Genomic DNA, 27,126 nt, shown 5'->3' with positions numbered 1-27,126 from the left:
CTTTACACCTATAAACACCACAACACACATCTAAAATTAATTACCCAACTACCAAATTGAATGACAAACGAATTAATTAAAATTAATTAACAGCCAATAATTAAATCATAAATTACAAATAAATTACTTTCTACCCTTTACACCTATAAATACCACAACACACTCCTAATAACCAATTAATTAATTAAAATTAATTAAAAATCAAATATTAATTAATTATAAATGATTTTACACATTTAACACTATAATATCTCAATTAAACAAATATTAATAAATAAAAATTAATCAATACATTTACAATAATTAAACTACTTCCCACCCTATTCCCCTATAAACCTTCAACCCTCTATGGAACTAAAAGCGCAAAATTCAAATAAAAAAAATTAGTAACTACAAAAAATATAACACATGTATTAAAATACACCCAATTCTTATACAAAAAAATACATCACATACAAAAAAACTATATACTAAAATACATAACAATAATAAAAAATAATATTTTCAACAATTATATTTTTGCAAACGATATTAAACACTTCAGTATTTTTAGAATTGGTCTTACTTACCTTAAGTCGATATTCTTGACCACAATATTCTTGCTGTCGATATTCCTGACCCACGATATTAACAACTCGGTATTTGTGAAACTAAGTATTCTCTACTCGATATTCTGTCTCTGCACCGCAGTTCACTATGGCAAATTTCTTTCATAAAGCATAGACACCTTTCCTTTTGAACATACTTGAATTCTATGCCAAAATTGTAAAGATATATTTGCTGATGTAATATTCCATGAGGTTAAACCAATTTCGGTACGGATTACTTACATCATTGATGCTGAAGGGGGACTATCAGCTTTTAGCAACTACCCTCCATTTTATAACAATGATGCCACAAACTTAGTCTTATGCTTTCTGTGCCATACAGCATTTGAGGAGGAAATATAGCCAAATATGCCATAATGTCCAGGGTTATCGATGGCCTGCCATAGTCGCTCTTGAATTTCTTAAAGCCCCCCAGAGTTGTTCAGGCACTAATTTGTGAAGAATTTAAGTTGGTTTTCTACTGTAAATTATTAGTGAACATCATGCCCAAGTACTTATTTGGTGAGGTTTCTCCCACCAACATATCACCAATAGACCTCTTATAGGTTTGGATTTTTTCTCAGTAAACAACATTTTTGTATATCACTATTTATTACAATGCTTGCCTTATAATAGTTTTTTTAATGCTTGTAGTTTCCTTTGCAGACCTACCTGAATCACATCCAGTATTCCAAGGTTATCAGTATACAGTAAACAAGGTATGTGATGACCCCCCATTGTAGGCGCAAATGAGTGAGACTTTTTTAGATAACTTGGCAAATCAGCTAAATACAGGGCAAACAATGTCAAGACTATTACACAACCCTGCCTAGAGCTTTTATATATTGGGATTTTCATTGGGAGGGCCTCATTGGTATCTAGCACCCATGCCCAATTATCATGAATTCCTTTTTCAAAATAGCTCGAAGAGCCTTAGGAATGCCCACCCCATCAACTCTTTCCAAAGCAAGCTCCTATTAACCAAGTCAAAAGCTGAACAAAAGTCGACAAAGCAATAAAACAAATTCCCTCATTTCTATTGCTTGCAGTCCCACTGCCCAGATGCTGAAGGAATGATCTATGGTGGAACTCATTTTTATCGATTCAGTCCTTCAGATATTAGAGGATTTGCCTAGCCAATATTTTATCCCTACATCATTTAAAATAATTTGGCATTACCTTTTGGGGTCAAAGGGGTAATTTTGCTAAAAAAACTGGTTTAATTATAGGTTCTTTCCATCTCTCTGTAAATTTCCCTGTATTCAAGAATCCATTAAATGTGGAGTAAAAAAAAAACTGGACCACCATCAGGGCCGGTGATTAACAATAATCAGCATGACATTATCCAGCCCGCGGCCCTGGCGAAATTTATACAAACTCTAGTTGTTATTATTGTGGTCAAAGAGGTATAATATAAAAGATCTTCATAAGGGGCAATTCAGTCCCCATTGAGTGCCTCATTCTTTGTTGAATACAAATCCAGTAAGGAGCCAACCCAAGCTTCTTCTGAGGTTTAAAAGCTCAATACATCCTTATCCTTATTTACACCTTCCTTCACCAGTTCCCAGAATTTCATATTTTTTGAAGCTAACACTGTCAGCATTCTATCCCAATTTACTCTATAATACTCCATCTTCCTTTATTTAATTAATTTAGCATGTGCAGATTTGGTTTTCCGAACAAGAGCCCCAATTTCGCCATTTGCTCATACTTGTTCAGTTTCCCCAACTTTTTTTTTTAGGTTTTGACCGTGAGAGTCAAACCAGCCAGTGCCAGAAGCCTTGAAATGAGCAATTCATGTGGACTGCAAATTCTTCTTTAGTGAAACCACCAGAATTTCAAACACCTTAGTTGCTTTCCTGTCATACCAAACAAATGTATTCGTCCTTTGAGCATTACTATTTCCATGGTAATCAGGAAATTGCATACTAGCTAGTAAATCAAGATGTTTCTCATTTATGCACGAGGTCAAGCATCTTGGAAAATCAATTTCCAAAGGCAGCACTTATTCTCTATCCCCGCATATAGGGGTCAATTGCCGCTCCCTCTCACCTTCAAAATCTGAAATTTATCACACAGATCAAACAACCATAACTGAATGCAAGCATAATCAATGTGATCTTGCCTATGGGAAAGGTTTGACAAGCTGCACTATCTGCTAGATATTTACCATTTACACAAATAAACCCTAATTCTGCTAGAACCTGCATCTCTGTAGCCACTTTCCGTGAAACACAGTCTGGAATATTATAGGCCTCCAGCATATCTGCCTAATCTATGTCCGTCTGAGAAGGATGAATATTGAAGTCTCAAATTATCATAACTGGAGCTTATTTACTAATAGCATACAAATTACAGCTGACCTCCTAAAAGCATATTACCTGTTCCCAGCTTAAGTGCTTCTCCACCAAATCTACATATACATTGACCACCAAAATATGTTCATAATTAACAGTATTAGAATAAATGTACATCATCGTGGCCTGCAACCACTCACATTTCGTATTCACTCCTATTATGTGTTTAGCACTTTTCGTGGATACTAACGTCCATTATGTAGTGTATCGAAATGCCAGGCAAGATTGTTTTTACCTATGTCAATTTCCTCAAGTTGTGACCTTTGAATCTGGGTTATCTGTCACACTTGCTCCCTTAACTAAAGCTGACTGCTCTGCCTGGTCTGCCTGATGTCGCCCCTGTTTTAAAGATGACAATACCACAGCCCTTAACTTTGCTCTGGACATGGGAGGGGGAATCTCTAGGGATTATTTCTCAATCTTATTGGATCATCTATTCACTTGGTTAGGCACTAGTCTTCTATCTATCTGAGGATTTTGTGCCCTTTCTTTTTTCCCCTGGCCTTCCTTTTTTCCATTTCTGGTTTCTAGCTTTCCTCAGGTGTTTAGTTTCAAAAAATGTGTGGTTTGGTAGTTTCCCAAGATGGCCGCCGAGCCAGGGACCAAAAACCCAGGTGACCCCCTTGCAAAACCAGGTTGTTTTGTGATAGGTCATTTTCATGTCTCTTCAATACATGTTGGGCCCTTGACTGACGGTGATACTTGATCCACCCATGCGAATGAGGTCCCATTTTTATTAGGAGACCTGGGGGAACGCTGAGTGGTAGGAAATTTGTGGGTCCATGGAGATTCCAAAACTTTCCCACACAGAAATTTGAGAAAAATTGATTTTGTCAGCTAAACTTGAGGTTTGCAGGGGATTCTGGGTAGGAAAATGTTGGGTGCTCCACGCAAGCCATACCTCACTGGACTACCTGGGTGTCTAGTTTTCAGAAATGTATAGGTTTGGTAGGTTTCCCAAGATGGCCGCAGACCCCGGGACCAAAAACTCAGGTGAACCCCCCTTGCAAAACCAGGTTGTTTTGTGATAGGTAATTTTGATGTCTCCTCAATATGTTTTGGGCCCTTGCCTGTCGCAGGTACTTGACCCACCCATGCGAGTGAGGTACCATTTTTCTCGGAAGACTTTGGGAAATGAGTGGTGGGTGGACCTTTGTGGCTCCACACAGATTCCAGAACTTTCCACCACAGAAAGGCGAGGAAAATGGGTTTTATTTTACAAAGTTTGAGGTTTGCAAGGAATTCTGGGTAACAGAACCTGGTGAGAACCAGACAAGTCACCCCATCTTGGATTCCCCTGGGTGTCTAGTTTTCAAAAATGTATAGGTTTGCTAGGTTTCCCTAGGTACCGGAACAGCTAGGGTTCAAAATCTACATCTAGGCACTTTGCAAAAAAGGGTCAGTTTTCACTGTGAAAATGTGGTGTGTCCATGTTCCGTTTTGGCCCGTTTCCTGTCGCGGGCACTAGGCCTACCCACACAAGTGAGGTATCAATTTTCTCTGAAGACTTTGGGGAACGCCGGATGGGTGGAATTTTGTGGATCGGAAAATGTTTTTCTTTTTTTACAAAGTTTGAGGTTTGCAAGAGATTCCGGGTAACAGAACTTGGTGAAAGCCGGATAAGTCACCCCATCCTGGATTCCCCTTGGTGTGTAGTATTCTAAAATGTCTAGGTTTGGTAGGTTTCCCTAAGTGCCGGCAGAGCTAGGGTTCAAAATCATCTGCTAGGCACTTTGCAAAAAAAGGGTCAGTTTTCACTGTGAAAATGTGGTGAATCCACGTTGCGTTTTGTGCCGTTTCCTGTTGCGAGCACTAGGCCTAGCCACACAAGTGAGGTACCATTTTTCTCAGGAGACGTTGGGAAATGCGGGGTGGGTGAAATGTTGTGGATCCATGCAGATTCCAGAACTTTCCACAACAGAAATGTGAGGAAGATTTTTTTTTTTTTTTTACAAAGTTTGAAGTTTGCAAGGGATTCTGGGTAACAGAACTTGCTGAGAGCCAGACATGTCACCTCATCCTGTATTTCCCTTGGTGTCTAGGTTTCGAAAATGTATAGGTTTGCTAGATTTCCCTAGGTGCCGGTAGTGCTAGAGTTCAAAATCTACAGCTAGGAGCTTTTCAAAAAAAGGCTCAATTTTCACTTTAAATATGAAGTGTGTCCATGTGGCGTTTTGAGCAGTTTCCTGCTGCGGGTGCTAGGCCTACCCACACAAGTAAAGTACCATTTATATCGGGAGACTTAGGGTAACAGAGTTGTAGAGCAACTGTTATTACCTATTGACTTTTTATGCATTTCTGTCTTCCAAATGAAAGACAATGTGTAAAAAAAAGTAACTTTGAAAAATGTCCTATAATTCTCATGCTAGTATGGGTACTCACAATTTAGGAAATGTGCAAATAGCTACTGTTTCTAAACTCTATATTTTGTTCCAATTTCAGGAATACATAGGTGTCTTTCATCTCGATTTTTCACTATATATATTTTCCCAAATGAATTGCTTCATAACCGGTAAATAATAAAAAAACATTGCAAGACACTGCTCAGTTATTGGCTCTGCGTCCGTCAGTTTCTTGGTGAACCTACAAATCCCATATATCCCCACAAACAAAAAGGTCCTGCGGATGTAACAGTATATTGATTTTAAATTTCAGTTATAATTAGAAGAAGTTACAGGTGAAAACGTTGGCACAAATGGCTGTTTTTTTCAACTCATTCTCAATTTTTCCTATTTTCAACTGTTAGTTTCTATAGAGAAACCTTGAAGGATCTACACAAATGACCCCTTTCTGAATTCAAAATGTTGTCTACATTTCTAAAAACTATAGCTTTCTAGGATCCATTATTGCTTTCATACCCATTTCTACCATTATTGTGAAGAAGGTTGAAAGGACAAAAAATAGCAAAAATAGGCTATGTCCCAGTAACATAACATAACATGAGTATTTGTAAAGCGCACGTTCACCACTACGGGCATCTTGGCGCTGAAATAACAGATGTTTGTTGTTACCCAACTCAATGGTACTCATTTTATCGACCCCAATGAATGAAAGGCTGAGTGGACCCGCCGGGATTTGAACCTGTGACCATGAGGTCGAACACAGGCCCCTGCAGTAGATGCATTAGTCCACTGAGCCACCAGACCCGGCAGTAAAATGACAAAACTGTGTAAAAAATTTTGGTTTTCTGATAAAAGTCTGTCAGTACCTGAAAGCTGGGAAAATTGTGATTTCAGCCCCAAAAGCCCTTTGTTGATTCCATTTGCAAGGATAAAACCAGATGCTTTCATTTGCAGCACTTTTTTCCCATTTTTCCCCAAAAACCGAAATTTAGCTTAATTTTGGCTAATTTCTGGGTCCCCTCCAGGGGAATCCACAAACCCTGGGTACCTTTAGTATCCGTTACTGCGGCTGAAGAGCGAACTGCTCCAAATAGCCAAAAAAAGGCTTAGCACGGGGAGGAAGGCCTAGCAGCGAAGGGGTTAAAGCATAGTTTTTGTAGTAGACAGCTACCCTTCCAGTACAAAACCTATACTTGACACAACACACACACTTAAGGGAGTAGCCCAAAAGTTTAAATACCCCCCACTTTGAACTAAAGCGCTGATGACACCAAGCAAGCGAAGCAAGTGAGCCAAAACCTCTCTATAAGAGCTGTCTTGTCTCTTCCATCCAAGCATCTACCCATTCATCCTTTCAACCTTCCATCCACCCACTGATATCCATTATTTTACCTTTACATTTTGTCATAATAATAATAATAATAATAAAGGGAGTCTTATAATGCGCGGACTTAGCCCAATGGGCATCAAGGCGCCTAATTCCAAATCCAGCTCACGACCAAAACCAGGCAGCTCAACCTGTGTAGGCTCTCGCAAAGCACCACGTTTTTAAAGCCTTTTTAAAGAGCGCTATAGAGGGGAGGACCTTCAACTCCATCGGCAAGATGTTCCAAAGCTGTGGCGCAACGATGGAGAAGGCCCTGGCTCCCCATCTGGTAAGCTTGAAACGAGGGACAACAAGTTGAAAAAGTCCCGATGAACGCAAACACCTTGTAGGGTGATAGCGAGTAAGCAGATGACTAATAGCGTTCTTAGGGCCTTCCTCGAGAGCTCTATAAGTTAGACACAGAATTTTGAAATCAATTCTGTGCTGAATAGGAAGCCAGTGCAAATCTCTCCTCGCAGCAGTAGCAGAAGAGGCCCTGGGAAGATCCAGGACAAAACGTGCAGCAGCATTCTGCACAATTTGCAGACGGTGTATAAGGCCCTTGTTGGATTCCATGTAGAGAGAGTTGCAGTAATCTAACCTGGAACCAACAAGGGCAACTGCAATCTGCTTGCGTGCTTGGAGTGACAGATAGCTGCGGATTCTGTTGAGCGTCTTAATCACACCCCAGCAGGTCGAGACGGTCCGGTTCACCTGTAGGGACATCGAGAGTGAAGTGTCGAATATCACACCCAGATTTCTGGCAGATTGTGAGGGAGTGGGGCAGATGCCAAGAGAAGTAGGCCACCACTCACTCGACCAAATATCTTGGTCCTTTCCAAAGACCAAGACCTCAGTCTTGTCGCCATTTAGCTTCAGGGAGTTGGCAACCATCCAATCAGCAACGTATTGCATACAGGACCTGAAGCTAGAGGCAGATGATACGACCGAAGACTGAGTAAGTGAAACCATAATCTGGGTGTCATCGGCGTATGATACCACCTCCATCCCCTGAGATCTTACCAGCCTAGCAAGGGGGGCCACATAGATGTTAAACAGGGTCGGACTTAATGCCGACCCCTGTGGCACCCCACATTGCAAGGATGTAGCTGGGGAGAGGTGGTTGCCGAGCATCACTCTCTGTTCCCTATCAAGGAGAAAGGAATGAAGGAGACTCAGGGCCGAACCCGTGACACCTGCCTCCCTAAGCCGAGATGTTAAAATGGCAGGAGACAAGGTGTCAAAAGCGGCCGTGAGGTCCAATAGCACAAGAACAGTGGTCTGTCCCGCATCCACCTTGCGTCGGATGTTATCGACTACGAAGGTGAGAGCAGATTCTGTGCTGTGATGTTTTCGGAATCCATGCTGGGTAATATCCAGCTACTCCGCAGCTTCAAGAAAGGAAGAAAGGTGACAGTTCAAATGTGCTTCCAAAATTTTAGCCGGTGCAGGGAGCAGAGAAATCGGTCTAAAATTTTTCAGGAGACCAGGATCAAGGGAGGGCTTCTTAAGAAGCGGCCTCACGATGGCCTTCTTCCAAATTGATGGAAAAATACTCTGGGCTATTGCCTTATTCATTACCTCAAGTAGAGGGGGCAGGAGACTGTCGCTGCACTCCTTTAACTTTTTTAAAGGCAATGGATCCAATGGAGAGGAGGACTTCGTTTTGTCAAGGAGAAGATTCAATCCCTCCCGGGACATAGAGGGAAAATCAGAGAAGAGGCTAGGAGGAACGGTAGCCAGTGACTCAGAGAAGCGAATATCCAATAGACTATCTTCATCCAGAGAAAGACGTTGTGCCTCTAAGGAAGTATGGATATCAGAGATCTTTTTATGAAAGAAGTCTGCGATATCATCACATAGCCGTTGAGAGCTAACTACGGGATCAGGGAGTTGAAGGGAACATAATGAATCCGCAATTTTAAACAGCTCCCTGGAAGAAGTGAGTGAGCTGGTCAAATTAGAGAAGTATTCCTGTTTCTCTATTACCACTTTTTGCTTATACTCCCGCAGAGCAGACTTATGTGCCTCCCTGTCTATGGGATCCCAGGATTTCCTCCATCTCCTCTCACTACTTCTGCAGCCCTGTCTCAGTAGTCTAAGACGGTCAGAAAACCATGGCGCAGATGGTTTCAGCCGAGCTACATATTGTAGAGATGCGGGGGCAAGATTTTCTACAGCTTTAGTAATAGAGTCCTGCAGATCTTACATTCATTCTTTCAATCATCATTGTCTTTCCCTCTTACATCCACCCATCCAGTTTGTCATCTCTCCGTCCATCCACTCTGCTATCTACCTATCCCCTCTGCCATCCACCCACCTACTCAGCTGTTCAGCCATCCACTCTGCCATCCATCCACCCTGACATTCATATACCCATTCAGTCATCCACTCTGCGGTCCAACCATCCATCCACTCTGTCTCTCATCCATCTATCCATATATTCACTCTCCCATCCATTGACTGATCTTTACACTCTGCCATCCATTCTCTCATCCATGCACTCTGCCATCCATTCACTCATCCTTTCACCCATTAATCTATTAAGACATTTCCTCTGCCATCCTTTCATGTGTTCATCCACCTATCTAACCCTCTACTCTGCCATCCTTCTACCTGTCCATTCATCTATCCATCCACACATTTACTTTGCCATCCTTTCACCTGTCCACCCACCCCTTTATTCTGGCATTCTTTCACTTGTCCATCCACCTATCTATTTACTCATCCTTTCACTCACTCATCAACCTATCCACTTATTCATGCATCCACTCTTTCTTGCACCCACTCATCCATTCTTCCTTTCACGTTTCCTTCTTTTGATCTTTCCCTTTGCTATTTACCCATCCTTCATTTGTCCTTGCTCCTGCTTACTCTTCAATTGATGCTGTATTCCTTTTCATCACAGAAGAGGCCCATAAAAGAAAACCACCCCGCTCTCACTGCTAAAGCAGGGGTGTAGTGTAGTTCTTATATTTCCAATAGGCTCTGCACATTGGATTAACATATCCTATAGATTTGACGTAGGACTTAGGTCGACTAGGTCTCTATCGAATATATTAGACTTAATTGTCAGTGCCAGCTAGCTCAGAGGTCACTAGAAACTTTCTCGAATAAACAAGAACGGATTAGTTTCTAACAACCACATAAACATGACAACTCTGTTTCCCAAGTAATAAAATGCATCTTCAGAGTCGCGGAAACAATAGATAGATATTTTACTCAGTCAATCCTGCATGCTTCGTTTCAACAGAGTTGAAGAGAAATAGAGACGTTTTCAATAAAAGTATTTATTGAACAGTCTTCTTTCTCTTGCAAGTAAAGTGAACTGCTACAATCGTAATACTGGTTGCAAAGTATAATGCGTACAGTAAGAAGAGTATTATAAAATAATACTGTAAAAGCATGGTATGGTTTCTAAGCCATAAAATACATACATAAATAACAAAGACTAAAAGTACTCAACTGGTGCTTCTAAAATACGCCTACCCCAATGTACCTAACCTAGGTCTAGTACGAGGGAAGAAGTAAGCATGGTGTAGCATAGGTTTTAGTTTCTTTGCCAAGAATCTATCCAAGATTTCTCTTAGGTTCTAATCAGCTCCGTACCTTGGTTTTAGAATGAAGGAGGTCTGGTATCTCTGTCTCGGGACTCGATTTCCCAACACCCCGCAAGGGGAGCTTGGAAACACTGGAGCTGGATTCTCATTGAGAGAAAGGCAGCCTCTATGTCAGTGCATCAGCTGGAGGGTCGGCTTCCTTCAGCACTTGCTGTAGCGAGCTTCGTCGGGCAAGTAGATAGTCGAACTGCTCCAGACCACCGTGTGTTTGCTAGGGCAAGTGTGGGCATATTTATACCTTGAAGGTGCCTGGTTTGATGTAAAGTTGGACATAATAACGTCACCAAAGGACCCCAAGGGAATGGTAGTTTTTTGAAAACGCCATGATTTCTAGAACAAATCAATATTCAAGAAAGGGGGTGTCCCTGACTGCTGAAGCCGAGTTTTCCAAGAAATCGTTGTGGCTTTTTAGAGCTAGTGGAAGCAGCCATGCCTGTATTTGGACTGCATGGGCTATGTCTAAATATGGGTATGATTTCTATGCCCATATAAGGGTAAGGTGATTTGTACCTATGTAAGGGCATGAATCGGGAAAATTACACAAGGGTCCTAAAATGCTATACAACAGGGGGTTTATGATGCCCATGCATACACTATTGCACTACGGTGCAAGGGTGTGTGTGCTGGCACATGGAAGCCTAAAGTGTGCCAGCACTGGGGGAGAGAAAAACAGTGCCATATCTTAGAAGATATAGTGCGGTTTTTTACTTCTCTATGCCCATATAAGGGCAAGGTGATTTGTACCTATATAAGGGCATGAATCGGGAAAATTACACCAGGGTCCTAAAATGCTATCCAACACCCACTCCACTTTATTATGTTCAACATCACTAAATTCTAAGCATTTAAAACATATCTAAAGCATGTGTTTACAATCCCACTCAAAATAAATAAATGCATTCCAAATCGTTGTACACGAAGATTGAGTATTTGCGCTGTAGGCATTTCAAAAACAATATTTTCATTCAAAGCATGTAGTGTGACATTGAAAAATGCTTATCAGAATGAGTCATTAAATTACATTTATGAAACAGCTCTTAAATACAAAAGAAAGCTCGAGACCATTCCATGACAGAATATATAAACTGTTTAGATTGTGGACAAGATCAAATATTGTCATGTGGAAGTGTGTCAAAGAATTCTTGTTCTCTAAGAATAGTTTTTACTTTAAGCAGATTACTTTGTGCCCCCCAAAAAAAGTCTATTTTTGGAAAAAGTCTAATCGTAGAAAAATAGAGTTCTGTAGATGGAAGATTTGCTTTGAAAAAATGAAGGTCGAATACAGAGTACCGTAGAACGCTGTGTGCTTACTTTAAAAGTCATTCTCGTTGTTAGGAGAAAATATCAAATCTTCTAAGCTGCGAAAGAAATCGTCTACCATAGTAGGTGAAAGTTGGACTACTTCATTAAGCAGATCAATCGTACACAGATGTGAAGCATCGCAGTCAACGTCAGTCGCATTAGCAATGGCGTCTGTGAGACCTCAATGAATGCCGTCATCAGGATTGGTAGCCGCTGGAGACAACACAATGCATGAGCCATTACTGAACCAAGCAAAGTATCAACATCCGTTGGCAGTGCTGATGGAAGTGTTAGACAGATGTCTAGCACGCATTCTTCTCCACATAGCAGGCATCGTAGAACAGATAAGATGCAGTCTTGCCAGATTGGTTTGAATGACAGGAACCACGTAGTATTCAGATCTCTCAAACGAGCCAAGCCCAAGATCTGTATCTTGCGCTCACGACACTTCATTGCCAGGAGAGTGTTCTCTATGGTAATCTGGGTGTCGTTCGTGACTCGACTTGTCATATCTTAGCAGGAGAAATAAAAATAGTATTCCTGCTATGAGTCCCAAAATGAGAGGCAGGCCGCCAAACACAGAGGGCACGAAGTTTGGAAAAATGCCTAGGACTGCTTCAAAAGGTGCTAACAGTCCAGAAAAAATCCTCTTAAATACATGTACAATAGCACTGGTATCAGACATGTTTAATATACGACCTAACATTTCTCCGAAATGTATGGGGCAGTTTGTTGATAATAGGGCATGTATGGGGAAACACTCGCATTACACAAACCAGCGGAGGAGCTTGCAGGCAGCAGAGGGGCACACGAAAAGGAGTGAACCACGCGCTCCAGAAGGCAGCGGGGCCACGGACAACCACACCGGCACGCCCCCCCCCCCCACAGGTGCTCAAAACTTTTTCGCGTTTCCGGCTTCGCGCGAAACGCTCGCATTACACAAACCAGCGGAGGAGCTTGCAGGCAGCAGAGGGGCACACGAATAGGAGTGAACCACGCGCTCCAGAAGGCAGCGGGGCCAGGGACAGCCACACCAGCACGCCCCCCCACAGGTGCTCAAAACCTTCTCGCGTTTCTCGCTTGAAGGGAAACGCTCGCATTACACAAACCAGTGGAGGAGCTTGCAGGCAGCAGAGGGGCACACGAACAGGAGTGACCCACGCGCTCCAGAAGGCAGCAGGGCCACGGGCAGCCACACCGGCACGCCCCCTCACAGGTGTATATAATCAACATCCTATTGTCCGTCCCGCGGGACGCGCACGGGCACGTGCCGGGAGAAGCCCGGGACAAGGGCGGGACCGTCTGTGGCCGTCCGGGGCCGACCGAGGACAGGACGGGACCTCCCTCTTTGACACCTGGATCAGGACATCTTACAGAAGGTTAGTGCCAAAGTGATTATCAAGCTTCATTGCTATAGGGGTATGGCCGCCAACGGACCCGGGAGGGGGCGGAAGTCTACCACAGGAGGTGTTGTTGGAACCATAGACCAGTTCCTAATTAGGGCTTCCTCTGTCCTACAAAGGGACATCAAACATACCGGAAAACGTCTATGTATGGACCAATTATTCAACAAACGATCCTCCCTGGGCACGATAGCTACAGCCGCATCTCCTCAACCAACTTTGGACGCAATATTAACACAGCCACCACCGGTAATACAAATAGAGCCAGATCCGGTCAGTCCGCTAGGCCGATCACGGTCATGAACTCAGGGTTAACAAGTAAAGTTCCTGATCCAGCAACTAAAAGAAAGCGTGGAGGAACCGCCTTAACTAATAAGAATACTAAAAGGCAGAAATGCTCTACAAAAGACAATGGATTGCCTGTGGTCGACTTAGCTGGCCAGTTTTCTGGAACAGACAAGTCGATAATAGAAGTTGATGAAGCAACGTCACTACCAGAATAAGGCGGGGACTTTTGGGTCCAGATGGAGCAGATATTTATACAGTCATGCCTTCCGATTCACAAGAGACTGGACTCTATTGAGAAAAGACTGTCCTATCTTGAATTATTTTGTATTCCTAAAGCGGGAGGGATGGCCAGGGGGAACTCGGAGATGTCCAGCAATGGCCCAAGTACATCTGGGCCAAGTCAAATAGTTTCTCAGGACTTACCTTTGGGGGACATATCCGGGGAGAGGGTACTAGCTGCACACTGTAATTCAGTAGATACACTCTTAACTCCCCTGCCGGTGACAACGTCAATAATTTCCCCAAATAATACTAGGAATACGGGGGAAGGAGCAAAACTATTGGCAGCAGCCATGTACCAGGATCTAAGCAGGCAATGAATCCGGGCCTGGGGCCTAGACCACTGGGCCCCAGCAGGCCCCAGTTGCCGCGCCTAGCCTTGCCCCCCGAGTCAGTCCCATTTGTGGTGGTCCTTGCTGGGGTCCCTTCCCTGAGTCCGGATAAGGCTGAAAATTATAGGGACCTCAAAAATAAATGTATATACTGATTGAACCGTTATAGACCCCCGTTGGGGGAGCCAGTGAAATTCTATTTGCTAGACGAATAGATTGGGTGGGGCCAGAGAGAAGAACATAGACGGGGATTGCATTGTAATCAATTTTAGGGACAGCAGGACAGTTAGGCACATTTGTAACCTGAACCCAGGTAGCTCAGATACTTGTAGCCCTGCCATAGACCTATTTTTATCCAGGCACCTATAATAAGAACTGCCTGGAGCATAAGAGGGTGGGGATAAACCGGATGGGTGAAGACAACCGAGAAGACAATCCTATATCAGGAAACTTAAATTGGGACAGGCCACTATATAGCCCAATGTCATTCGACATGTTTTCCAATAACAACAGATATAATGACCTGGATTCTGTCGACTGACTAACGAAACTAAATAAGTCCCCCGTACACACAGTAGGATGTAAAAATATGCTGGAAGTAAGGGTCAACTTCCAGCACATGAAGCATCTTCTTGTCGCAAACGCAACTCAGGCCCAGGAAAGTCCTCTAGGGGATAGAAACTGTACAATTAGTGGCCATTTATCGAGTAGGACTGGAAGTGACATGGGGTGCAGTGGCACCAAGGCTAAAGATTTAGGGACTATGGGAGCTTGCCATGCGGGCGAAAAGCGGGACTTGTCAGAGCCTGGAGGTTGGGCTCACAGACCATCCGACTCTGGTGCTAGCAGAAGTCCAGCCCAAAGGGAGGACGAGGGAAGTGTCAACATAATTTCATAGAATGTGGCTGAGCTGAAAAATAAACTAACTTCAGATGACTGGGGTCTGTTCATGGATAAACACGATATCTGTCTTATACAGGAGACATGGGCTATGGACGACTACCAGTGAAGTGGGTTCGCTACATTTAACATCCGTGCACCAAAAGGGAGTAGAGGGAGACCGTCAGGAGGGCTCAGTATATGGGTAGCGACTCATCTAGGAGTTATGGCTAAGCAGGTGCCAGCCAATTCCCCAGAAATGTTATGTGTCTTATTGACACTTCGGGGGAATAAGCACTTAGCCATGATTAATATTTACTCCAGACCAACACAGAGTGGTCAGGAATCCCTGGTTATTGAACAGCTAAGGGAATTTGTTAAGTCACTAGGCACGGAGGTCGGTATAATTATCGGGGGGATTTCAATTGTCAATTTGAACCCCTCAGTAATCTAAGTACTGAGGACCCTGATGAGGAAAATCTACATTGGAATATCCCAGAACCCTCAATCCCTATAGTAAAAGCATGGACACCGTTGGTACTGCAAATTCTCTCCCTTACACTGTCCCTATCAGTAAGTCCTTGTAATGGCCGTTTAAAATCAGGTAGGCCCGGAAATGTGACCTTCAATAGAGCAGGCCAATCTTCGATCATTGATTATATCATGATCGAATGTAGGTCATGGGACAATGTCCAGGACTTTAGGATCGATTATCGGATGGATAGCGATCATAACGCATTGGTAATGTCCTTGAAGCCCGGGAGTTGGGGAATGAGAAACACTGTTCCTGAAACTATTTCCCCTCTTTATCCCCTTCTCCTTCACAATAATAGGAGGAGAGTTAAATGGCCTTATATTGCTGGCTCTCCTAACCGGCAGTCCGAAATATACCACCAAGTCTTGCCTTATCTTAGTGACATGGCTGTGGTGAGGTCTGAGGGGGTTGTAGTTGGGCTGGATAATAGGCCGGTAGAAATTCATCAACAGTTAGCTTCAACATAGCTAGAGGTCTTTTTTCCATTCCAGGTGTGCAATGAAAAAGCGCCTAAGACCCATCCCTGGTATACTGCTGAATGCCGAAAGCTGAAAGGAGAGCTGGTTAAAGCAGTCAAAGCAAAAGATAGACTCCGAATTAAGTCGCAAAGGGTTTTGCACAAGCAAGTCCTAGAAAGGGAAAGAAAGTTGTGGGAGGAGGGAAAATGGGAAGATTTGAGGGAGGCATTACAACGCAGAGATTTCAAATCGTTCTGGGCAATTGTTAGCACCAAGGGCAGGGGTGGGAGGAACGCCGTAAGTCCTAACATAGCCCCAACATTATGGGAAGAATATTTTGGAGGCCTATATGCTCATCCAAGCACTGGCGACTCGGAGTCGGAGTCTCTGAGCCTCCTCCATGAGTATCGATTGGAGGGGGTCCAGGAGATATTGATCCTGGAGGTCGAGACTGCCATTGCCAGGTTGCTACCGAACAAAGCACCGGGGCTTGATAAAATCCCTGGTGACTTGTTTTGGTCTGAACCTAAAATATGGGCCCCCTATCTCTGTGTTCTGTTCAATACAATATTAAAGGGTACAGGCCCGCCCGAGACATGGAGGGGGGCTGAGATAGTTCCCATTTTTAAAAAAGGCTGTCCCCTGCAACCGTCAAGTTACAGGCCCATTAGCCTCATAGATATCCCGCAGAAGCTTTTTGGGAGGATACTTCTGGACAGGATCCAGCAATGGGAGGAGAAATACCAGATCTTAAGTAATTTACAAGCCGGTTTTAGATCTGGTACCTTCACAATTGACCAGATCTTCCGGTTACAAGTCCTCTTTTGGAAACAGTGAGTGTGGAGGGTGGCAGTCTCTACCTCATCTTTGTGGACCTACGGGCCACGTTTGATCTGGTCCCCAGGGACAAGTTGTGGAGAGTCCCCCATGATCTTGGAATGCCCCACTACTTGCTGGAAGTACTGATCAGGCTCCATTCATGTGGAAAAATGGGAGAATTGTCAGCACGATTCCCAGTGCAAAGGGGGGTACGCCAGGTGTGCGTGCTGGCCCCTACTCTCTTATGCCTGTATATAAATGGTCTTGTCAAACATCTTTTAGCCATAAAGGATACGGATGCCCCATAATTAGTTTCAGGTAGAGTGCCCGCATTAATGTTTGCGGATGACACTCTACTGCTGTCTCGAACAGCCACTGGCATCCAACGTATCCTTGATGGGTTTGCTGACTTTTGTGCTTTAAGTGGACTAGAAATCAATTTGGCTAAAACAAAATGTATGATTTTTAGTCCACCAAGGCAAAAGCGACCAAATCCTACCTTGAATGGCATACCTCTTGAGAGAGTTAAGATGTTTGACTACCTAGGTATTACTCTCAAGGAAGACCTGGGCTGGGATGCACAATGAATTAAATCCACATTGAAATTGACACAGACTGTTGCTGGGTTATCTAAAAGGTTTAGAACATCCACATACGAGCCGGCTGCCCCTACTATTGAGATATATAGCGTTCAAGCTAGAGCAGCCGCATTATATGGGCGGAATTATGGGGACATTGTCGACCAAAAGGTCTGGTTAGGGTTGAACACACATTTATGAGAGAGTTGTTTGCCCTACCCATTAGTACCCCACTGGTCCCACTCAGACTTGATCTTGGTTTGCTCCCAGTGGAAGAGGAGGTTGCCCTGAGACCTTTAACTTATTGGAGAAGACTCTGGTCTGTCCAAGAACTTGCCCCGTACCGTGCAGAGTTCAAGGAGGTTTGGGTGTCTTTGAGGTCAAAAAAAGTCCCCTTGCTTTCACATATCAAGAATCTCTGCGTACGGCTTGGTGTTTCTGGACTATGGGAATCTCCCGAGGCAGTTTCCTAGACTATGGCCAGCTCTGACCTGGTAAGAAGGTTTAGGTCTAATAACTTGCTGATCTTGCATGCTAGTACGGCTGTAGGGAGACTGACTAGTGAATTCCTCAATGTAAAAACAGATTACAAGAAGGAGGAATTCCTTGACAAGATCTGTCCGGCCCAAGCTAGAAAGCTGTATCTACAACTAAGAATGGGCAGCTTGCCATTAAGGTCAATGACATGTAAATGGGATGTAAACAAATGTACCCAGTGCCCAGCGTGTGATTATCCACTAGAAAATGAAAGCCCTGTATTTTTCTTTTGTCCAGCATACGTGCTGTCTCGAAAGAGGTGGATTAAACCCATCTGCAGGAATTTGGGGTTTCGAGAATGTGAACACGCGCTTAGAGTACTAAAATATGACACCCACCCACCAGTTGTCTTTGCTGTTTCCCGTTTTCTAAATAGTATGTGGATTAAGCGCAGAACTTTCTTAACGACTTAACTCTAGATTCTATTTTTTTTTGCAACAGTTATTTTGAATCACTTGATAACTATTCTGAAAGTTGAATTCTTATTTTTTAACCATGAATATTCTTATTGTATTTATGTGTATATATATGAAATGTGTTTTTAACTTATTTAAAAATGGATTTTTCATCGTTCACCTTGTTCTTACTATGTACTTTTATGACTCTCTGTGGTCGAAATAAAGTTATTAATGTTGATGATAATAGGGCATGTATCTCCGCAGAGGACCTTGCAACTTGCAGATCATACGTCTCATTGGACGAGGTCAGTGGCAAAGTTTTTTGTAAAAGAATGGCTTTCATTCTGCTTAAAGTATCAATTCGAATAGAAGAGATGTTCAGTGAAGGCTATAGCGGCGACTCCCCGTCTGGCTTAGTTTTTGGAAACAATACTTCCATACAACAAGTGACCCTGGCTGACACAGTTACGAGATAGTCTATTCCTGGCATCATTCCACAACAGCTGTGATCATTCAACATAATGTAGCTCCCTTTGGAAAGCTGCCTAAAAATTGGATCTATCACTGCTGCTGGAGAACCTTGCAGGTGGCAGGATAAGTTGGTCGAAGAACTGTCACAGGCTCCATGTAAATTAATACCCTGACATAAAAGTGTACCGCTTAGTGCGCTTTTGCAGTTAGTACCACTAAGAAATACCTCTTTTCCCCCACTCCAACATTTGTGTGTGTATGGTAAATCCCAGGTTGACTTTATGTATACCTTACCCAACCTTTCATACAGGCCTGCTGGTATGTGTTTAAAGCAATATTGAACCTGGAAAATCGTCACAGGCAACGTAATGGTGCCATGTATTATCCATTCTATTGCTGGTTTCTCAGAAACAGTTAACGGTAATCTGTCAGGTTTTTCTATGCTCAGCACCGTATAGTCTGCTCCCCTTTGTGCAAAGAATTTTGTTTATCTGTAAGGTTAAACTCAGTAAACAATGACGTGGTGTTGATTAGACGCCATGGCGCGTATCCAGATGAAGATTTTGTATTGTGACTGTCCATGTTGTAACATGAGCAAGTCCTCTTCCATTATGTCAATGGCAGAGGATACACTGGTGTCCAAAGAATAAATTCTGGATGACAGAGTCGTTAACCCAGAGTCAACTACAGAGAGAGCTTTCTCTAAATTAATACGATCAATTTCTCGTATTCGTTCTGCAATTTTCATTTGCTTGATTTTCCATGCTTCATTATAAGTAGCATAAATACAGGTGGACCCACTTGAAGAGGACAGGGATAAGGCAAGAGTAATCCACGGAGAGCTAGTAGCAACCCTGAAAGATATATTCTACCAGGAAGTTCACAGAAGGGGAATAGACCGAACCAAATGTTCATGGTAGAACAGCACATGCCGTAAAGCAAAACAAGAGCTCCTAAATGTACTGAAAGGTAAAGACAGGCCTTCTTTCAAATTAGCTATAATAAAACTCAGGAAAATCCTGCACCAGGCAAAGAAGGAGTGGGAAACGGATAGGTGGGAGGCTTTGGGGACAGCGTTAAAGGCCCATGCTTTTAAACTGTTTTGGAAGCTAGTTAGCTTGGGAGAGGAGGGGGAACACTCAGCAATAGAGTCCAACATAGCTCCCAAAGTCTGGGAGTCACATTTTGGGGCCCTGTATGATTGCGATGTTGAAAACCCGCTAAACCCAGAGTATTCGAGCAACAACCCGGAGTTGAACCAGGGAGGAGGAAGGGATATCACGCTTCTGGAGGTGCAAAATGCCTTAACCAGCCTACTCCCCAATAAAGCCCCGGGTCTTGACAAACTGCCGGGGGACTTCTTCCGGGAAGAACCAACCATCTTTGCCCCATACTTGAGTGCACCATTCAATGAAATCTTGAAGGGCATGAATCCCCCTGATACCTGGAAAGAGGCGGAAATAGTTCCCATCTTGAAAAAGGGTAGCCCTCTCCTACCCACCAACTACAGACCCATCAGCTTAATTGATAACACCCAAAAGTTGATGGGCAGGGTTTTCCTATGCCGTATACAGGGGTGGATGGAGGAGCAGGGAATCTTGAGCCCATACCAGGCGAGCTTCAGATCAAACATGTCCACCGTGCACCAGATATTCAGACTACAGCTACTTTTCTGGAAAACGGTGAGGATGGAGGGTGGCAGCCTCTATCTTATATTTGTTGATCTGAAGTCCGCCTTTCATCTCGTGCCTAGAAAGAAGTTGTGTGCTTGGGTGTCCCCCCTACCTTCTTAATGTCTTAGTGGGGTTACACTCAGAAAACTATGCCCGGGTCAGACGTGGCAAATTTGGGGAACTTTCATCTTGATTCCCTGTCAGAAAGGGGGTCAGATAGGGCTGCGTTCTGGCCCCCACATTATTCTGTCTTCATATTAATGGGCTCATTGCTTTTTTAATTAATATCAAAGATGAGCATGCCCCGAAACTGGCCACTGGGAGAATACCTGCGTTAATGTTCACAGACGATACTTTGTTATTGTCTAAGTCAGCAGTCGGCATACAACTCACCCTGGATGGGGTTGCCCAGTTTTGCCATATGAGAGGGTTGGAGATAAACGTAACTAAAACCAAATTCATGGTCTTTAATCCTCCGTAGACCACTCGTCCCAATCCCTCTCTAAATGTTATTCCTCTTGAAAAAGTAAGGACATTTGATTATCTGGGGATAACCCTGTCCGAACAATTTGGATGGGGTCCCCAGATTATTAAAGCATGACTCAGGCTTGCCCAGACATCAGGGGGGATAATGAAAATGCTCAGATTATCTACGTTTAAGCCAGCTGCCCTTCTGGTGGAGATTTACAAGGCACTAGCGAGAGGGGCTACTCTTATGGGGCAGAACTCTGGGGGCATAGCTCCACTACAGATCTCCTGAAGCTGGAAAACAACTTTATGCGCCAACTCATTGGCTTACCACGCAGCACCCCACTGGTTCCCTTACACATGATATGGGCATGAGACCAATTGATCAATAGATCGCCCTTAGGCCCTTGACATTCTGGAGGAGGTTATGGGTAACTCCCGAGCTCAGTGCTTTCAAAGAAGAGCTAAAGGAGCTTCTCCCCAGACTCATCCCTAGTAAAAATGCTTGGTTGGCCCACATTAGAAGTCTTGCCAATCAGATTGTGAGACCAGATCTTTGGCTATCCCCTGAGCTAGCGTGTATAACAATATCGAGGGCGGGTCTTGTGAAGCAAATTAGGCTAGTAAATTTGCAGTTATTACAGGAGAGTACTAAAAAGGGCAGGTTAACCAGGGAGTTCCTACAAATCAAGGAGATGTACATAAAAGAACTGTTTCTGGATCCATCCACCCGCCTTTGGCGAGGAAATTGTACGTACAATTTAGATGGGGGAACTTACCTCTGGCAGAATTTACTAGCTCATGGGCCTCAGAGAATTCAACTCTCTGCCCCTGTTGTAAACAAACGGCTGAAACCGAGCTCCATGTTTTATTTTTTTGCCCGGCATATGCATCACCCCACAAACGCTGGATAATCCAGTTACGCAAAAATCTTGGTTTCACTCGCTGTGCCCAGGCTTTTAGAGTTTTAAAATATGATACTCAACCTGTAATTGTATTTGCGGTATCACGGTTTTTAAATGCTATGTGGCATATTAGGAGAAGTTTGTCTTTAAGATATGTGTAAGTGAGGATTAACGTGAAACATCCTGCTCGCCATATGCCACTTTATACTCTTAATGTCTATATTGGTTATCTTTTTTTTTTCCTTTTTAAATCTTGTACATTTTATGAAATTGGAAACAATGTACAAATTGGGTGTATACATGGGAATTGTTTTAATGATGTAACTTTTATGGCCTTAGCGGCCAAAATAAAGTTTTTAACAGCAATGAAACTTTTATGACAAAGTTTACGAGGCCCTAGTAAGAAGTCTCTCAAATCAACGCCATCTTTAAGTAAAGTTAGGTGTTTTTTTACTTCAGTAAGTGTAGATTTTTGTAGCCATTCGAGGCACAGTTTTCCCACACTGTATGCTGTTAATATCCCTGGATGTTGTCTCTGGACATATCTTGGGTCTGGCCTAGTGAATGTAAACCCTTGTGTCTTGTTCAGGAATCTATCTTGACAGTTGTTTGTGTCTATGGGCCAGATTAACCATTTTTTCCACTCAGGATCAGTTCTGTTTTTTAGTAAAAGTGATTTTACGTCGACCACCCCCTCTGTAATATTCCAACTATCAGGTGCAGGTGTAGGTATGGACGAATTGTTTAAATATTTTATCTTGTCTATGACAAGACAGGATGTCTGTTGAATAGTGTCATTCAAAAACATTATTTGTTCAGGAATAATAAAGGCTCGAAATAAAGCTTCTATTCCCTGTACTTGCCAGTCTTTTGAGCCCCAGACAGTTTTTGTTTCAATGTTTTCACTCTAATAGTCAAAACCTAGTGACGACAATTGGACATAAAAGGCTGCAGAATAAATTTGCTAAGTATTAGTCAACATACTTTTCATTCCTGTCTTATTAACATTTTTAAAGTAAAACGTTTCCGGATTTGTGATATTGAAACCTGAGAAGTGTGGACATTTTTCATAAAATGTTTTTGAGCTACCCTTTGGTGGTGTTGGACAATGTTCCGATTGATTATAAGTATAAACATTTCTAGGGTTTGCAGATTTGTGCAAATAATGATGACCATAGTGATTATAACAGTACATTTGTTCATATTCGGATAAACCTTCTAAGTATTCATGTTTTGAACATTTTGCAGACATCTCTAAATCTGACCTCATATTATTGAACCACCAGGTATAGGAACGGCTGTGATGTTCACGGATGTCAAGTTTCTTTGTTCACGATGGGATGATTTGTGTGGCTTCAGGAGCAAGTTGATGTTCTTACTTGCTGTGTCCATTTTACTATATTTTCCATTTATCAGCATTCCCAAAGATAATATAAGGATCAGCCAAAGTAGGAAAAAAAATACGCTTGAGGAACCCTCACAGGAATGAAGGGGCACAGGAGGGTGGGTGGGTGGAAAGGGGGGCACTGGGTGGGGAGCAAAGGGATAAAATAAAAAAAACTCGTCTCACTTTAGGAACTTAACATTTTGGCCGATGGTTCTGGGTCAGGGACTTTTAGTTGGATGGCAGGAGTAGCTGCTCAACACATTAAGATTAGTTTTATCTCCTGGAATGTCAACGGACTGAGATGCCAAAGAAGACAAAGATTGAGAATGAAATATCTAGAGCTCTCTGAGGCACAGGTCTGCATCCTACAAGAAACACACTTAACTGCTGAAGAATCTAAAAAATCGTTTTCTAAAATGCCCTGGGTTGATAGTTTCTGTTCTTCTAGTCAAACAATAAATAGCCATGGAGTTGCAATCTTGATAAAGCGGGGGTTAGAGTGTTCTATTAAATCAACTCAGACAGACCAAACGGGGAGGTGGATCATCGCACATTTGGACCTTGGGGGCACTGACCTAATCTGTGTTTCTTTATTACGGCCCAAACGTGGACGACTTGTCACATATCTCTAAACTTTATTCAAAGATAATTTTGGAGAATTCTCCAATGATTGTGGGAGGGGAATTTTATGTCCCCCTAGATCCCCTCAAGGATAGGTCAAATGAAGGCCATTACAAGGGGCACCTCATGTTCGGCGTGCAATGAAGAATCTAATACACAACCTAGATTTGGTAGATGCTTGGAGGGGCAAGATGGGAGAGGTGGCTGGGTTTACGTTTTACAGTAAAAGATACCACCATTTTTCTAGGATTGATTATATGTTATTGAGCAGAGATCTCCTGGCTAAAACGTCTGCCATTTCTATTCTCCCAAAGCCACCTTTCCGACAATGCCCCTGTCTTGTTTTCATACAAAAAAATAACAAATTCTATTCAAACTAGATGGACACTCAATAGGGGAAAGTTGAACGACCCAGACATTATTCAGGACATCAAAGCATCCTCCTTAGAGTTCTTTGATATCAACATAAGCTCAACGACTATGGAGATTGTGTGGGACGCCTTTAAGGCTAATCTTAGGGGTCGGCTCCATGGCCTTATATGCTCCAAAAATCAAGCTGAAGGCCGGGAGTTAAAATCCAGAGAGGAAAAAGTTAAGAAGTTAGAAGTTGAATTTCTCTTGTCAACAGGAGGGCTGCCCGAAAGGATGGGTAAAGTGCGGGAGGATCTAGAGCTAGCTAGGCAAGATTTTAGACGGAAGCTAGACGAGAAATGTAAGGCTCAATGGCTAATTAAGAACATGGAGAACTATGAGTACGGCGAGAAGGCTAGTGCCTTGCTAGCATGGAAAGCTAGAACTGACTGCTCTAAAAACAACATTAGCGAGTTAGTAATAAATAACAGCGGAGATAAATCCACTGATATAAAGGACATACAGGACTGCCTCTTCTCCCTTTTCACAGATCTGTATAAGGAGAGCCTGAGTCCCTCAAGACATCAAATACGGGCATGGCTGAGCACTAAATCTCTGCTGGTAAAGACCTCCTGGACTCACCGATCTCGTTGGAGGAGATAAGAACCCAAATAAAGATTTCCAAAAATAGGAAAGCATCTGGTTTGGACGCCCTCCCAAACGAGGCTTATAAACTTCTAACAGATGAAGTAACTCTGGTATTGGGGACTTTATTTCAGTCAATCTGTAATTCAACAGGGCAAATCCCCAGTTCATGGAAAGAAGCAACTATTGTCCTAATACCCAAACCTGGGAAAGACCCTCTGAGAGCAGACTCTTATCGACCGATCTCCTTGCTAAATGCGGACTATAAAATCTTCATGGGCCTATTAGCAGGGAGATTGGCTAAACTGGGTCCTGGAATGGTTAATCCCGACCAAAAGGGGTTAATTAATGGACTTTACATCCAGGAACAGACACAGTTACTCATTGGCAACATAGACCTGGCCACAGTAAGATCAGAACCCTTGGCGGTAATCGCTTTAGATGCCACCAAGGCATTCAATAGGGTCTGCTGGACCTATCTCTGGGAGGTATTGGAAGTAATAGGTTTCGGCCCTGTGTTTATTCATACCTTAAGACAATGCTGCCAGGGAGCCTTAGCAAAAATTCTGATTAACTGCTCGCTCACTTCCAGCTTTGAAATTGATAGGGGAACTAGGCAGGGGTGTCCTATTTCCCCCCTATTGTTTGATTTATACATAGAGCTGCTGGCCCAGGCTATAAGGCTAGATGAACTAATTCCTCCCTTCAAATCTCAGCAGTATTTATCGAAAATAGCACTATACGCTGATGATATTATCCTTTATACCAGCAATCCAGAAGTAACAATGCCACGGGTTGAGATCCTCCTGGAGGAGTTTGGTTCAATTTCTGGGTATCTAGCCAACTCCTCCAAGATGGATGTATTGTGCTGGAATATTGAGCAGTGGAGGGGGCTGATCAGCACAGAGTTCAAATATCTCGGCATCACTATAGTCAAAGAGCTTGAGAAGATAGCAAAGATGTAGAGTAAGCACCATGTGTCAAGTAATTCGCAGAGGCAACGTTTTCTGAAAATATATTCTTCTTTTTATTGATCTTTTATTTAGGGGTGCACAAGACAGCCAACGCGTTTCGCTCCCCACCTTGGGAGCTTCGTCAGGGCAAGATCAAAAGAAAATGCACAGACAGTAATATACTTGTCCAGGTCAGGCAGGCAATATGAAGCTCAGTCAGAGTCCAGGTAAACAGAAGATAAGTTTCCAGCAATATTCTAGAAAACTACACAGTAGTTTGTGCACAACTGAGCGCCGTGGGGACCAAGTTGGTGTATGGTAAAATTCCAAGGCACTTGAAATGTGTTGAGACAATATAGGTGTACGAATCTCTGGAGATTTGTAGAGATGAGGTCTTTCTTAGGAGGTTGGCAGGCCTTAATAAGCTGCCGAACCGGCTCGTTCTCAAGTAAGTGTATCGTACACACAGAGTCCCCCGTGCAGAACGCCAGCTTGAGAAGATAGCCCCTTTAAATCTGAAAAAATCACTAAAGAACTAGACCGTCTGTTTGCAAGGTGGAAGAATCTCCCTCTAACTATATATGGGAAGGTACATTTAGTAAAAATGACTATTGTCCCCAAGCTGATGTATTTCTTCAATGCTGTCCCCCTGATGTTCCCCCAACAGGGTATTTCGAAAATCCAAAGTAAGATCGGGAGTTTTGTATGGGGAGAGAAGGGAGTGAGGTTGTCATGGAAGAAACTGAGGCAGAGGTTAGTCAAAGGCGGGTTAGCTCTCCCAGATATCAGCTGGTATCTGGTAGCATTCCAATTTAAAGCTACCCGGATGCTTCTGTCAAATCCTGCGGTTTCAGCTTGGGGGTTATTGCTTAGTGAGCTGGCAAAGAATGTTGAGGGGGTAGTGCAGAGGGGTTCTCTACAAATTTGGGTCACCTACATTTTTTAAAAGAGTGCCCTGAAGGTCCTGAAAAATGCATTAGGAATCTGGTTCAAAGTAAGGACGAGGTGTGGGATAGGTTATTATTCTGACCTTGCCCCTGTCTGGGACTCTCCGGGGACCCCTCTCTGTCTTAAAGACGGATTGGTTGCCCCCATTAAGAGAGCTGGAGTCTCTATTTGGTCAAATTTGGGGGATGTAAATGGTATCCACTCGTGGGAAATATTGAGAGCCAGGATAGGCCCTGACATATCCAAATTCAAGTTTTTACAACTGAAATCCTGGTTCGAGGTGGAGAGCAGGGCAGGGGTATAAGGGGAGATTGGGAAATATAGCTTCTATTTACATCTGCCCAACAGCTGAAGAAGGAAGTTTTGATTTGGTATAGAAAGCTGGTTGAAGCAGATGAGCAGGATATCCCAACACAGGCCTCTGCTTGGAATCAATCCCCCTTTGAATCTGTAATGGGGGATCTTTTAGAACCTTCCCTAAAACTTTTTTATAAATTTACAAAATCAGCTAGTTTAAAGAAGAATCACTTTTTTGTGACTAACCGTATTTATTATACCCCAGCAAAAATAGCAAAATTTGCCCCAACCCCCGAGCCGAAATGTCACAAATGTATGGCCCCTAAA

The sequence above is a fragment of the Lissotriton helveticus genome, chromosome 1_2 (assembly GCF_964261635.1).
Source record: "Lissotriton helveticus chromosome 1_2, aLisHel1.1, whole genome shotgun sequence".
Taxonomy (NCBI): Eukaryota; Metazoa; Chordata; class Amphibia; order Caudata; family Salamandridae; genus Lissotriton; species Lissotriton helveticus.
The sequence above is the reverse complement of the archived record's forward strand: the minus strand, read 5'-3'. Positions refer to the sequence as shown.